Source organism: Gopherus flavomarginatus, chromosome 23 (genome assembly GCF_025201925.1).
Source record: "Gopherus flavomarginatus isolate rGopFla2 chromosome 23, rGopFla2.mat.asm, whole genome shotgun sequence".
NCBI classification, from domain to species: domain Eukaryota; kingdom Metazoa; phylum Chordata; order Testudines; family Testudinidae; genus Gopherus; species Gopherus flavomarginatus.
This window is the reverse complement of record NC_066639.1, coordinates 2,317,433-2,330,856: the sequence shown is the minus strand read 5'-3', so window position 1 is coordinate 2,330,856 and position 13,424 is coordinate 2,317,433. Positions and strand designations below refer to the sequence as shown.

At 48.4% G+C, this 13,424-nt stretch overlaps 2 non-coding genes across 2 annotated transcripts; one reads left to right on the top strand and one right to left on the bottom strand.

Moving 5' to 3' along the window:
* Nucleotides 1–1,509: 1,509 nt before the first annotated feature.
* On the bottom strand, nucleotides 1,510–1,591 carry TRNAA-AGC (transfer RNA alanine (anticodon AGC)). Its single transcript has one exon. It is a non-coding gene; the product is annotated as a tRNA-Ala (tRNA).
* A 5,685-nt stretch (nucleotides 1,592–7,276) lies between these two features.
* On the top strand, nucleotides 7,277–7,350 carry TRNAI-AAU (transfer RNA isoleucine (anticodon AAU)). Its single transcript has one exon. It is a non-coding gene; the product is annotated as a tRNA-Ile (tRNA).
* Nucleotides 7,351–13,424: the final 6,074 nt, after the last annotated feature.

Here is a 13,424-nt window from a genome sequence, read left to right as displayed (position 1 = left end):
CTGCACACTGAGTGGATGTTTGCAGAGAACTATCCACAGTGACGCCAAGATCTCTCACTTGAGTTGCAATAGCTATTTTACATCCCATCGTTTTATATGTAGAGTTGGGATTATGTTTGCCAATGTGCATCACTTTGCATTTATCAGCATTGAATTTCATCTGCCATTTTGTTGCCCTTTCACCCAGTTTTGTGAAATCTCTTTTTAGCTCCTCACAGACTACTTAACTATCCTCAGTAGTTTTGGATCATCTGCAAATTTTGTCACCTTGCTGTTTAGCAGATCATTTATCAATATGTTGACTAGTCCTGGTCCCAGTACAGACACCACTTGTTACCTGTTTGCATCCTGAAAACTGACCATTTATTCCTAAACTTTGTTTTCTAGCTTTTAACCAGTTATTGATCCACGTGAGGACCTTCCAGAGGTGAACGTAAGTCCGTCCAGTCCAGTATGGGATACCGGCAAGAGTGGGTATGCTGTGCCAGCTCAGCCTGGCTTCCCCAGGCTGGTGATTTAAAGGGCCCAGGGCTCCCTGCAGTGGCCGGAGCCCCGGGCCCTTTAAATCATCTCCCAAGCCCCCCTGCTGGAGCCCCCGGGAGCAAATCACTGCCGTGGAACGCTGCTCTATCCTGAGCTACGAACACAGAGCAGGGGCGGTAAGAGCTTCCTTACAGTGGGAGGGGGCATCGTTGTCTGAACTGTGGCACTCCCATGACACCCCTTCCCCAGGGACCCACACTCACACCACCCCTCCTCCATAGGCCACACCCACAGAACGCCTCTTCTCCCCCCTAAGACTCCACCATTCCCTCCACTCCGTCACTGGTCCTAACAGCTGGTAAACAGTGGTGGACCCACAGCCCTCTAACCCCCTGTTTCAGCACCCCTGACACAGAGCTAAGCAGGCATCAGTGTGTGTGTGTGTGTGTGTGTGTGTGTGTGTGTGTGTGTGTGTGTGTGTGTGTGTGTGTGTGTGTGTGTGTGTGTGTGAGACAGAGGCTGCTGTGCTGACCTGAGCCAGTGAGGGAAGCAGGGGCTGATGTTGGGGCTGTCTCCCTCCCCCTGCCTCAGGACTGGTTGCTTGCAGCAGCTGTCTGGACTTAGAGACAGTGTACCCACACACTCACTCTCCCCCTACACACCCAAACACATTCTCAACCCCAACAGGCACATTGCAGTTGAAAAGCAGCTGGCAATCTAGTAGGATTCAAATAGAACAATGGGATAGAGAAACCTGCATCATGTGATGCTGTACCAGCCATGAGGTCTTGCAAACCCTTCCCAAAACACCTGCAGCCAGTTGCACACCTACCCACAATGCACTGCTCTCTGTGGCCATCCAAGATTCTAGCATGGATGTGCTCTGGTGACACAAGGGGCATAGTGTGGACATGCAACAACTGTTTAATTAAAACAGTTTAAAGCCACATTACCCAATAGTGCAGACATAGCTTGAGAGTGAGACAAGACCCAGCTCCCTTGAAACTAAAGAACCACAGCTTCCCCCATAGTTGACAGGATTTGAACCTGTGCCGGGAGATCCCAATGGATTGCTAGTCCATCGCCTTAACCACTCAGCTCTAACTACTTGCTGGAGATGGGTCTCTCACTACATTCTAGTTCTGTTCACAATCTGTGATCAATTCCAGTTGTTCCCTCAGAACAGCTTCCACAACACACACACTGCTGTGCCATTGTGCAAGTGTGTCCATGGCTGAACTGCAAGAATTCCTGGCCATTTCCCTTCTGGCTGGAGCACGAGGAGAGTGTGTTTGTGGTCAATGACGTTCCTGTAGATTGTTGTCCATTTCCTGCCTTGATCATTCAGACAGTTCCTTTACCATCATATCCCCAGCACATCAGGGATTGCAATAGCAGAGGGTAGGTTTTCTCCTGGGCACTGAGCTTTGCTAGGGGATTGGTGGCTCCTTTCTTCCTCACCCTGGAGTAAACTCAGCTATTTATTCCATCCTTGATGTTTCAAGGAATAACAAGAGATGACCGAGGAAAGAGGTGGACAGGGCGGGTCTTAGGGGAGGGGCAGAGAGGTGTGGGTGGTGGACAGGGCAGGTCAGGGGAGGGGATAGAGAGGTGTGAGTGCTGGGCAGGGTGGGTCTCAGGGGAGAAGCAGAGAGGCGCAAGTGGTGGGCAGGGCTGGTCTTAGGGGAGGGGGCAGAGAGGTTTGGGCAGGGTGAGTCTCAGGGGAAGGGCAGAGAGGTGGGGACAGCAGACAGGCCTTGGTTTAGGGGGTGGAGAGACACAAGGAGGCCTTCGGGGAGGAGAGGAGCAAGCGAAAGGTGGACCAGCAGGCCTCAGCCAAAGAGGAAGAGCAGGGATGGGAAGTGGCCAAATGGGAGTGAGGGCAGAGCACAGGTGGGGCCTCAGAGGGAGGAGAATGAGTCAGGGGGTGGAGTGGGCAGGGCCACCCAGAGGACTCAGAGCCTGGGGCAAAACAATTTTGGGGGCCCTTTCCATAAAAAAAGTTGCAATACTCTAGAATACTATATTCTCATGGGGACCCTGTAGGGCCTGGGGCAAATTGCCCCACGTGCCCCCCCTCTGGGTGGCCCTGTCCTCAGCCTCTCCTTGTAAGTCCCCTGCCCCCTAATCATTTTTGTTGCCCTCAACTAGACTCAATTCAACTTGTTTCTGTAGTGGGAGGGTGAAAACTGGACACAATGCTCCAGATGTGGCCTCACCAGTGCCGAATAGAGTGGAATAATCACTTCCCTCGATCTGCTGGCAATGCTTCTTCTAATCCAGCCCAGTATGACCAGTTACCCATATTGAATGCAGACCCAGCAATATTTGATCAATTGGTTAGTGTCCATTCAGGAGGTTCTTTCCTACCTATTCATAAATAATGAAGATGCTCTAAGCAGAGGGGAGAGAGCTGTCCCGCCCATGTAGTTAATCCATCTCCCCGAAAGGTGGTAGCTACGTCACTGGGGGAATCTATGTGGGTGGGTGTGCAAGCTGTGGTGTCTCCATGTATCTATAAGTTTAATGAAACCCCATTTTTAAAAGCACTGTGGTCTGGGAAGAGAACAGGAGATCTCTGAGGCAGGGCCTGTCCTTCAAACTCTTTAAGATCACTGACTTACTTTCACAGCAGTCATGGGGGTACAGCTCAGTAGTAGAGTGTTTGACTGCAGATCAAGTAGTCCTTGGTTCAGATCCAAGTGCCCCGTTACACATCTCTTCCTTCAACAAAAGTTATTGCATTTCTCTTATGTTCACAAGTTCCACTGAGTAGGGATCCCTGAAATGAATGCAAACACTCAATATTTTCCTGTGCAAATTCATAAAAACCTAGAAAACATGTGACTCCACTGAAATCAGTTCCAATCCTCTAACGGATTAAAGAATCCTTACTGAGGTTGCAGGAAAAAACCATCCAGATGTGTAGAAAGAATAGTAAATATGGCAGGCGACCAGCTTGGCTTAACAGTGAAATCCTTGCTGATCTTAAACGCAAAAAAGAAGCTTCCAAGAAGTGGAAGATTGGAGAAATGGCCAGGGAGGAGTGTAAAAATATTGCTCAGGCATCCAGGAGTGAAATCAGGAAGGCCAAATCACACATGGAGTTGCAGCTAGCAAGAGATGTTAAGAGTAAGAAGAAGGGTTTCTTCAGGTATGTTAGTAACATGAAGAAAGTCAAGGAAAGTGTGGGCCCCTTACTGAATGAGGGAGGTAACTTAGTGGACAGAGGATGTGGAAAAAGCTAATGTACTCAATGATTTTTTTGCCTCTGTCTTCACAAACAAGGTCAGCTCCCAGACTGCTGCACTGGGCAGCACAGTATGGGGAGGAGGTGACCAGCCCTCTGTGGAGAAAGAAGTGGTTCGGGACTATTTAGAAAAACTGGAGACAAGCACATGTCCATGGGGCCGAATGCGCTGCATCCGAGGGTGCTAAAGGAGTTGGCGGATGTGATTGCAGAGCCATTGGCCATTATCTTTGAAAACTCATGGCGATCGGGGGAGGTCCCGGATGACTGGAAAAAGGCTACTGTAGTGCCTATCTTTAAAAAAGGGAAGAAAGAGGATCCAGGGAACTACAGGCCAGTCAGCCTCACCTCAGTCCCTGGAAAAATCATGGAGCAGGTCCTCAAGGAATCAATTCTGAAGCACTTAGAGGAGAGGAAAGTGATCAGGAACAGTCAGCATGGATTCACCAAGGGCAAGTCATGCCTGACTAACCTAATTGCCTTCCATGAGGAGATAACTGACTCTGTGGATGAGGGGAAAGCAGTGTTGTGTTATTCCTTGACTTTAGCAAAGCTTTTGATATGGTCTCCCACAGTATTCTTGCCAGCAAGTTAAAGAAGTATGGGCTGGATGAATGGACTGTAAGATGGATAGAAAGCTGGCTAGATCGTCAGGCTCAATGGGCAGTGATTAGGGGTCTGGAGCACATGACTTATGAGGAAAGACTGAGGGAACTGGGCTTGTTTAGTCTGCAGAAGAGAAGACTGAGGGGGGATTTGAAACTGCTTTCAAGTACCTGAAAGGGAATTCCAAAGAGGATGGATCTAGACTGTTCTCTGTGGTACTTGATGACAGAACAAGCAGTAATGGTCTCAAGTTGCAACGGGGGAGGTTTAGGTTGAATATTAGGGAAAAGCTTTTTCACTAGGAGGGTGGTGAAGCACTGGAATGGGTTACCTAGGGAGGTGGCGGAATCTCCTTCCTTAGAAGTTTTTAAGGTCAGCCTTGACAAAGCCCTGGCTGGGATGATTTAGTTGGGGATTGGTCCTGCTTTGAGCAGTGGATTGGACTAGATACCACCTGAGGTCCCTTCCAACCCTGATATTCTATGATTATATGACTAGATGCTCTAATGGTCTCTTTTGGCCACAAAGTCGATGCATTTCTGAAAAACCGAGTGTAACATTGGGAACAGCGTCTGATGTTTTCCTGTCTATCCGGCTTGCTGCCTAGAATGAACGGTCCTTGAGTGGGGTGATTCACAGGGAGTAGCTCAAACCTCCAAAGTGTCTGGCCAGGGAAGGACATTAGCACAACAAGGGAGGGGTGTGGCAGTGACATCAAAAAGACCTTTTGCAGCACCTCAGACTATTGGTCAAAGGTGATGGGGCGCTGGTGACCTCACAGAGAGACGCTGACATCAGCCAGGCAGGACAGGGGCAAGGGGCCAGGGAAACCTCAGAGACCCCTGTGGCTTTGCTTCAGCAAGTCTCCTTCTCCAAGTCTGTCTTTGAGGACTGAGAGAGTATTCGGGTTCACAGATTTGAGCACCAGGAGGAACCTCTTTCGAGTTTTCTCCTTCTCTTGTAGTGATTTTACTAGAAAACAGCCGTCCCTGTTTAGAAGGTAAGAGCCTCCTGGAGGTTTGAAACCTGTTCAGTCTGATCCATCTGGTGACAGCTGAATTCTAGGCATGGAAAACAGGAGCTTAAGGAGGCAGAATTTTATTCCACACCTGGGATTTTGTCCCTTAGAATCACTGCAGACATTAGGGTTTGTCCTTTTTGTTTCACCGTTTCCTCCATCCATCCCTCTCTCCTTTTTCTTTGTCTCTTGCTTTTCTCCTTTCTCCTGTTCCCCTCCCAACACTAGGAGACGTGTGTGTGTGTGTTTTTCAGGGGAGTGCTCTGCAGCTCTCACTGTGGAGAGTCCAGCCAAATATGTCGGGCTGAAATAGTGCTCAGGCAGTGATCCCCACCAGTGACCTGGGCCATCTTTTGGGCTCTCTGGTGAGAACCCTCAGCCTTCCGTTCTCAGTCTCTACCCTGGTTGCCTGAGCAGGGGGTTATTGACAGGGAGGAGACTCAGGTCCTTGTTGGTCTCTTTTAAGACCAAGGAAATAAGTCAGAACCAGTTCTATGTTTGATGAATTTTGCTGCTTCTCTGCATTAATTGTCTCTGAGCAGTTCATGATTCTCTCTAACATTGCAGTTCTCCTCAAATACTTGCTGAATAATTACTGTGCACTGTTGTTGGTCTGGAGCTCCTCTGAGAGCAATTTATTCCGATCATTGAATGTCTGAAATTCAAGATCCGAAGGTAAATTTGAAAATCAGGGCTCTGGGTTCCTATTCCCAACTCTGCCTCTGACTGGCTGTGTGACCTAAGACAAGTCAATTCTCCTTTCTCAGCCTTAGCTTCTCCCTCTTTCAAGTAGGGATAATAATGATCTGCTCCTACCTAGCTCAACACACTCACCCTTCCCCAACACACACACTGTCTCTCTCCACACACAAGCAGTCTCCACACTGCAGTTGAAAAGCAGCTGGCAATCTAGTAGGAGGCCCCTGGAACAATGGGATAGAGAAACCTCCATCACTGAAAGTGCAGCCATAAAGACAGCACATAGCAGCCTTCCCTAGCAGGGGTGGGGGGTCGAGAAGCGAGATCATCCGAGCTCCCTGCATCCAGGTCACTTTCCTCAGCTGGGCTGCATAGCGGGAGGGCAGAGAGCAGCAGCTTCTGATGCTCCCCTCACAGCACAGCCCAGATGGGGAAAGTGACCAGGACACATGGAGCACATAGTGCTGCTCCTCGCTCTCCCCAACCATCTGAGGAAGGCAAAAGTAAATCTTGTCTTCATGGGCTGCTCGCAGTGACGTCCTTTTTCTGTGCCACAGCTGAAAAAAACATCCCACACAGAAAAGCAGGAGGCCAAAAAGAAACCTAGCAGCTGCTGAAATAGTTCAGTTGGGAGCGTACTAGACTAACAGGCTCTTCTATCCCCCTTTGTGCAGGGGTGGGATGTTTTCTGAAAGTGCAGCAGTGCCTTTAACTGCCACGAGTCCCTCATTTCAGGCTATGCAGCAGGAAAAGACAGCTTGGGCTTCTGCACCGAGTTGGCCCACCTGACCTTTCATTCTTCTCTTGCTCTTTCTCAGCAAGAGGAAGAAAAAGCAGCTCTCCCTCAAGCTGGAGTCACAAGGGCGACGTAAGGATGACTTCCTGAGTGCCGGCTCAAGTCCTCTGCTCTGCCAGCTGACCCATCAAAGGGCTGGCACCACTTTCTCTAGGTTTCCCCATCGGTGTGTGCCAGGCTAGTAACACTTTAGCTCTATCCCTTCACTTTTCCATTATACTAACAAACCCATCTGGCTGGGCAGAAGCAAAATACAATTTCTTTGTTCACACATATTAATAAGGATGTAAGAGACACATCCTGGCTTGGCCTGCCAGTTCTTCCTTGCAAGTCTTGAGGGAAATGGGGAACATCTGTACTTTGGAATTTGCAGGTGTTGTCCTGGGCCATCAAATAAAACAGTTGCAAATACTTTCTTGAGGCAGGCACCATGGCTTAGCTGGCTAAAGCAGCTGTTTAATAAACAGGAGATCCTGGGTTCAATTCTCAGTGGTGCCTTGTTGTATGGCTTTTGTCTCCTCACTCACATTTTCCTGTGTCTTTCTGGGAAGCAGAGACCACCTCCCTTGGCAACACAAGTAATTGCTTGCTAAAGAAAAGGCTTCTTTGGCGAGAAGCACTGGAAAGAATCAAATCACAAGCCTGGAGTTGATGAAAAGGCTGCTGTGACTGGTATTAGCATGGTGGTTGCTTTGACTGCAATTGCTGCAACATGAGATTCTGTGTCCCATGTCCTTGTGATTTGCTGGGGATGTCCACACACAGATGTCATGTCACCTTCCTTTTGACTGTCACTGATGAAAAATGGAGCAGCTGGGAGAAAAGTCCCAGACAGCAGCACCATGGCTAAGCTGGCCAAGGCACCTGCCAGGTAAAGTGGAGGTTAGAGATGCAGCTCTCAGTGGTGCTTTGCCAAACGTGTCCGCTCTTCCCACCTTTTGGTCAATCCTTTGAGGAAACAGAGAAGACTGCCTCTGCCTTGCAATGCAAATACTTCCAAAAGAAACTGGTTGTTTTTTCTGACAAGTGTCAGAAGGAGGCACCTAAGAAAGTCATAGTTGCTGGGATTCCCATCTGTGAACACAGCACAGACGGGAATTCCAGCATCTATCCACATGCCTCCAGCTGTGTGCACTGGGCCAGCTGTAGCTGTGACTGGCTGATGGAGGGATGGGTTGGAGCAGCTGGGCAGAGCTGTGCCTGTGCTACACAGAGAGGTGCATGTGAAACTTGGGGGGCCAATTCTGCCTCATTTCCATGTTGAGTGTTGTAGGCTTTGTCAGTAAAGGTGCCCAAGGGTGTGTTCTTGCCTTGGGGGTTGTCAGCACTCTGGGGGCATATGTTTGCGTGAACTGTGGGGCTCAGTGAGGAGTAAGGGAAGTAAGTGACTCACAAGGAAAACTCAGGTTGAGGGCAAGGGTGTGGTAACACTGTGCAAGTCTCAGATGGTCTGTGTGCAGGAGGCTCAGTACTGGAGAGCAGCCCAGGGATAGGAAGCTTCTGTTTGCTATGATGGAGTTGAACCCGAATATTATCTTAGCAAAGAGAAGATGTTAGACATTCTGCTGTACTGCTCTGCAAATCAACAGTACTGGCCTCTGAGCGCTATCCCACAGTGCACCATTGTGACCACTCTGGACAGCAATCTGAACTCGGATGCACTGGCCAGGTAGACAGGAAAAGCTCTGCGAACTTTTGAATTTCATTTCCTGTTTGCCCAGCGTGGAGCTCTGATCAGCACAGGTGGTGATGCTGTCCCAAATCCAAAAAGAGCTCCACTATAGACCGTACAGGAGATACTGGATCTGATCACTCTATGGGGAGACAAATCTGTTCTATCACAGCTCCGTTAGAGAAGACGAAATGTCAAAGCATTTGAAAAAATCTCGAGGCTATGATACAGAGTCCACAGCACAGTGCTGCGTGACAAGCGTAACGGAAAGCCAAAGAATCAAATGGATGCTCATGGAGGGAGGGAGAGCGTACTGAGGACTCCAGCTATCCCACAATCCCCGCAGTCTCTAAAAAGCATTTGCATTCTTGGCTGAGCTCCCAGTGCCTGAAGAGTCAAAAACATTTTCCCTGGTATTTCAGGGTATATGTCATCAATTTACACCCTTCCGCCCCCCGAAAGAAAAGGGAAAAAAAAGTTTCTCGCCTTTTTTCAATGTCACCCTATGTCTACCGCATGCTGCTGGTAGACGAGGTGCTGTAGCACTGAACACCAGCATCCTCTTCCTGGTGGCAGATGGTACAATATGACTGCTATCCATTGTCACCATCAGCCTGTGAGTGCTCCTGGCTGGCCTCGGTGAGGTCGCCTGGGGCATGTGGGTAAAAATGAGAATGACCCCTGGTCATTCCTGGCAGATAGTACAGAACAGCTGGTAACTGTCTCCATCATAGCAACTAGAGGCTGAGCTCCATCAGCCCCTCCCTGCCCTTTCAAGTCTAATGAAAAGATTCTGTACTGCCTGGACTATCATAGCAGCAGGAGGCTGGGCTCCTCTCCCCCCCACCGTTTAATGTCCTGCCTGGACTATCATAGCAGCTGGAGGCTTCCTCCCCCTCATTTTATCTCACTAAGAAGTCGGGTTTCTCACTCCTGCATTCTTTATTACTCCATTACACAAATGGGGGGGACATTGCCACTGTAGCCCAGAAGGGTTGGGGGAGGACGAAAGCAACAGGTGGGGTTGTTGCAGGGGCACCCCCTAGAATGGCATGCAGCTCATCATTTCTGCGGGATCTCTGGGGCTCTGACACGGAGCGGCTGTGATCTCTGGTTCTCTAGTACACTTGCCTCATATTCTAGGCAGGACTGTGACTGCCCTGCTCCAAGCAATTTGTCCTGAATTGATACTCTCAGCAGTGTCCTGCCAGAGGCCAATTGTTACAGGGGTCGTCTGGGATTATAGCTGGGAACTCTCTGAAGCTCAGGATGCGCTTCCTCAGCTAGGGGACATATGTAACTCACACACCTCCAGGGTGCGGTGCTGTGTCCCAGCTAGTGGCACCACGATCACTTAGAGGGAGAGAGAAAACGAGTCTTTTCTACAGTCTTAGCTAGCAGCCAGGTGGCTTTTAGTTCATGCTGTAGAGGCCCATGCACTAAGCTCCTGAGTTCCCACTTCGACCTCACCCACTGACAAGTTACCAACCCAGATCTGTCAGCGTAACTGAGACAGCTGCCGCCCCAAGAAGGAGAAAGCTGCCATGACATGCCCAGCTGAGAAGAAGTGCCAAGCAGTGAGCTGACACTCGTCAGAGCTTCCTGTGATAAACTTCAAACTTTGGACAATAGCAGGGTGGTAGGAAGTGTTGCCCTCAGAGTGGCCTGGGTCAGAGCCCATGGGAAGCCCTGGGCTCCCCTGCCATCTGCTGCACCCTCCTGTCCCGCGGGACCAAAACCCTGACCACTAGGCGACATCCCCACAAGCAAAGGCCATCACCAGGCATCTGTCTTCGAAAGTTTGCAGAGGATGTGGAGCAGAAAGGGCAGAGAGGATGAGGATGGCTCTTGGGAAGAGGGAGGGAGCCTTATGAGAATGTCTTGTTTACCTCCATCAACCCAATGATCAGATCATTGATGCCTAGAATCTTCCCTGACGTGTTGTAATTGATTGGATCTAGATTTTAAAATGGGTACCACATTTGCAGATGGAGAAATGTCAGCGAGTTGAGTGGAAGGCCATTGCAAGCTCAGCTAATTATGCAACGTGGCTTATGCCCCATCTAACAAGCTCCTTAAACAACAGTTTCCAATTTTCATTTACATTGTTCTGTTAAGTGTTTTTCTCCAAAACACTTTCACTAATCATTTTGATCGCCTTTGGAAAGTTAGCCCTTTCAGTGCACCAAATATAAATATTGCTGGTGGGGACTGCCCTCTATTGGTCATAAGAACAGCCATACTGGATCAGACCAATGGTCCAGCCACCCTAGAATCCTATCCTCCCACAGTGGCCAATGCCAGGTGCCCGCGAGGGAATCGACAGAACAGGGAATCATCAAGCAATCCATCCCATTACCCATTCCCAGCTTCCGGCAAACAGAGGTTAGGGACACTTCAAGAACACGGTTTTATATCCTTGCCCATCCTGGCTAATAGCCAATGATGGACCTCTCCTCCATCAACTTATCTAGTTCTTTGGTGTTATAATCTTGGCCCTCACAACATCCTCTGGCAAAGTTTCCCTAGGTTGACTGTGTGTTGGGTGAAGAAATACTTTCTTTGGTTTGTTTTAAACCAGCTGTCTATTCATTTCATCGGGTGACAGCTAGTTCTTGTGTTATGAGGAGTAAATAACACTTCCTTACAGATTCAGACTAACACGGCTACCCCCTGATACTTCCTTATTTACCTTCTCCAAACTTGTCATCATTTTATAGATCTCTATCCTCGTCCCCCCTTAGTCATCTCTTTTCCAAGCTGAAAACTCCCCTTAGTCTTATTAATCTCACCTCACATGGAAACTGTTCAAGACTCCTAATTATTTTGGTTGCTCTTTTCTGTACCTTTCCCAATTCTGATATATCTCTTTGAGATGGGGGACCAGCTCCAATATTCAAGATGTGGGCATACCATAGATTCATAGACAGGCAATATTATATTTCTGTCTTGCTAGCCATCCCTTTCCTAATGACTTCCCAACATTTTGCTCGCTTTTTTGACTGCCGATGCACATTGAGTAGATGTTTTCAGAGAAGTATCCACAGTGACTCCAAGATCTCTTTCTTAAGTTGTAAGAGCAAAATTTTGACCCCATCAGTTTAGATGTAGAGTTGAGATCATGTTTTCCCATGTGCATTACTTTGCATTTATCCACATTGCATTTCATCTGCCTTTTTGCTGCCCAGTCACACAGTTTGGTGAAATCCCTTTGTCACACTTTGCACTCTCTTTTGGACGTAACTAACTTGAGTTGGTTTGTATCATCTGCAAATGTTTCCATCTCACTGTTTTTACCCCTTTTTCCAGATCACTTAGGAGTATGTTGAACAGTGCTGGACCCACTAGAGACCCCAGGGGGACACCACTATTTACCTCTCCATTCTATAAATCAGAGCCTTTATTTCTTGCCTTGAACCATACCTATCCCAGAGAGGACCTTCCATCTTATCCCATTTTGCTTCAGAGCCTTTGAGGAGAGACCTTGTCAAAGGTTTTCTGAAAATCTAAGTATATTATATCCACGGGATCACCTTTATCCACATGCTTGTTGACTCTCTCAAAGAATTATAGTAGATTTCCGAGGCATGATTTTCCTTTACAAAAACCATGTTCATTCTTCCCCAATGTAAGCAGGGGCAGACTCACCTGGTGGCACCTCCTGCTGATCATCTTGGGAATTAGCTCTCTAGATGTCAAAGCGCCCACCGCAGGCCGGTGATCTGCCTTACTGCAGCTGGCCCTGTCACTCCCAGGACTCCGGTGCCCCTTTTAACCTGACAGTACCCCCTGGCAGTACCCCTAAAGTTATGGCTCTCCCCATCCCAGGGGAACCTCCACCCACTATCCCCACTTCACCTCAGTCTTAGCTATTACCCAGTCTCCATCTAGCCCTCATTCACTGGGGCAGACTGCAGTATGAGCCACTCATCACAGGCAAAGGGGGTTTTGGCCCTCAGCTGTTTACTTTAGAGTAATGTGGCCCTTGCCACTTTACGAGTTGTGCAGGCCTGGATTAGGGTATTGCGCCACCCTGTGAGCATTTCACGTCCCTCCTCAGTTTCACATACCGACACAATTTCCTTTGCTGTTCGTTACCTTTCTGTGTCTCTAGTTTGACCCAGGGCATTCAATTCCATTGAAACCTTCTCTCCTGCAATGGCAATGGTCAGACAGAGGGGACGTGGCCACCTTCAGCAGCTCTGAGAATGAGATAGTTACTCTCCTCTTTCTTCAAGCTGCTGTTGTTATTCCATAAACATGTACCATGGAATAAAAAACTGAGTTTACTCCAGAGTGAGGAAAGAAAGGAGCCACCAACTCCCCGAAATATCTCTGTGCCCCAGAGAGAACCTGCCCCTGCTATTGGAATCACTGATGTGCTTCAGCTACAATGGGGAAAGTATCTGCTCTCATTGGGGTAAAGCTCAGTGGTAGAGTGTTTGACTGAAGACCAAGGGGTCCTTGCTTCAAATCCAAGTGCCCTCTAATAAGCCTCTTATTTTCTTATTTTTATTTTTGAAAAAAGGGAAAACATTTTCATTTCCATTCTCCATTATGTTCAGGAGCTCCACTATACGGGGATGCTTGAAATGAATGTAAACACTCAACATTTCACTGTTCAAATGCATAAAAATCTAGCCAAGCTGACCATCAGCTGAAAACAGTTCCAATCCTCTAAGTGTAGAGTTTATGTTTTCATCCATTAAACAAAGCGATCATAGGAATGTACATTTGCAGATCCCTCTTCTCCATGGCTGTGCTGTGCAGAAGAACAAGAGCCACGTCCAGTTGGAGTTCAGGAGTCTGACAAGCAAAGGCAACTTGGTGCGGGATAAAGTCACCAGCACTTTGGCTCCTTCCCATTCAACCAGCAGCTGGGCCTCCAGAACAAGGCATG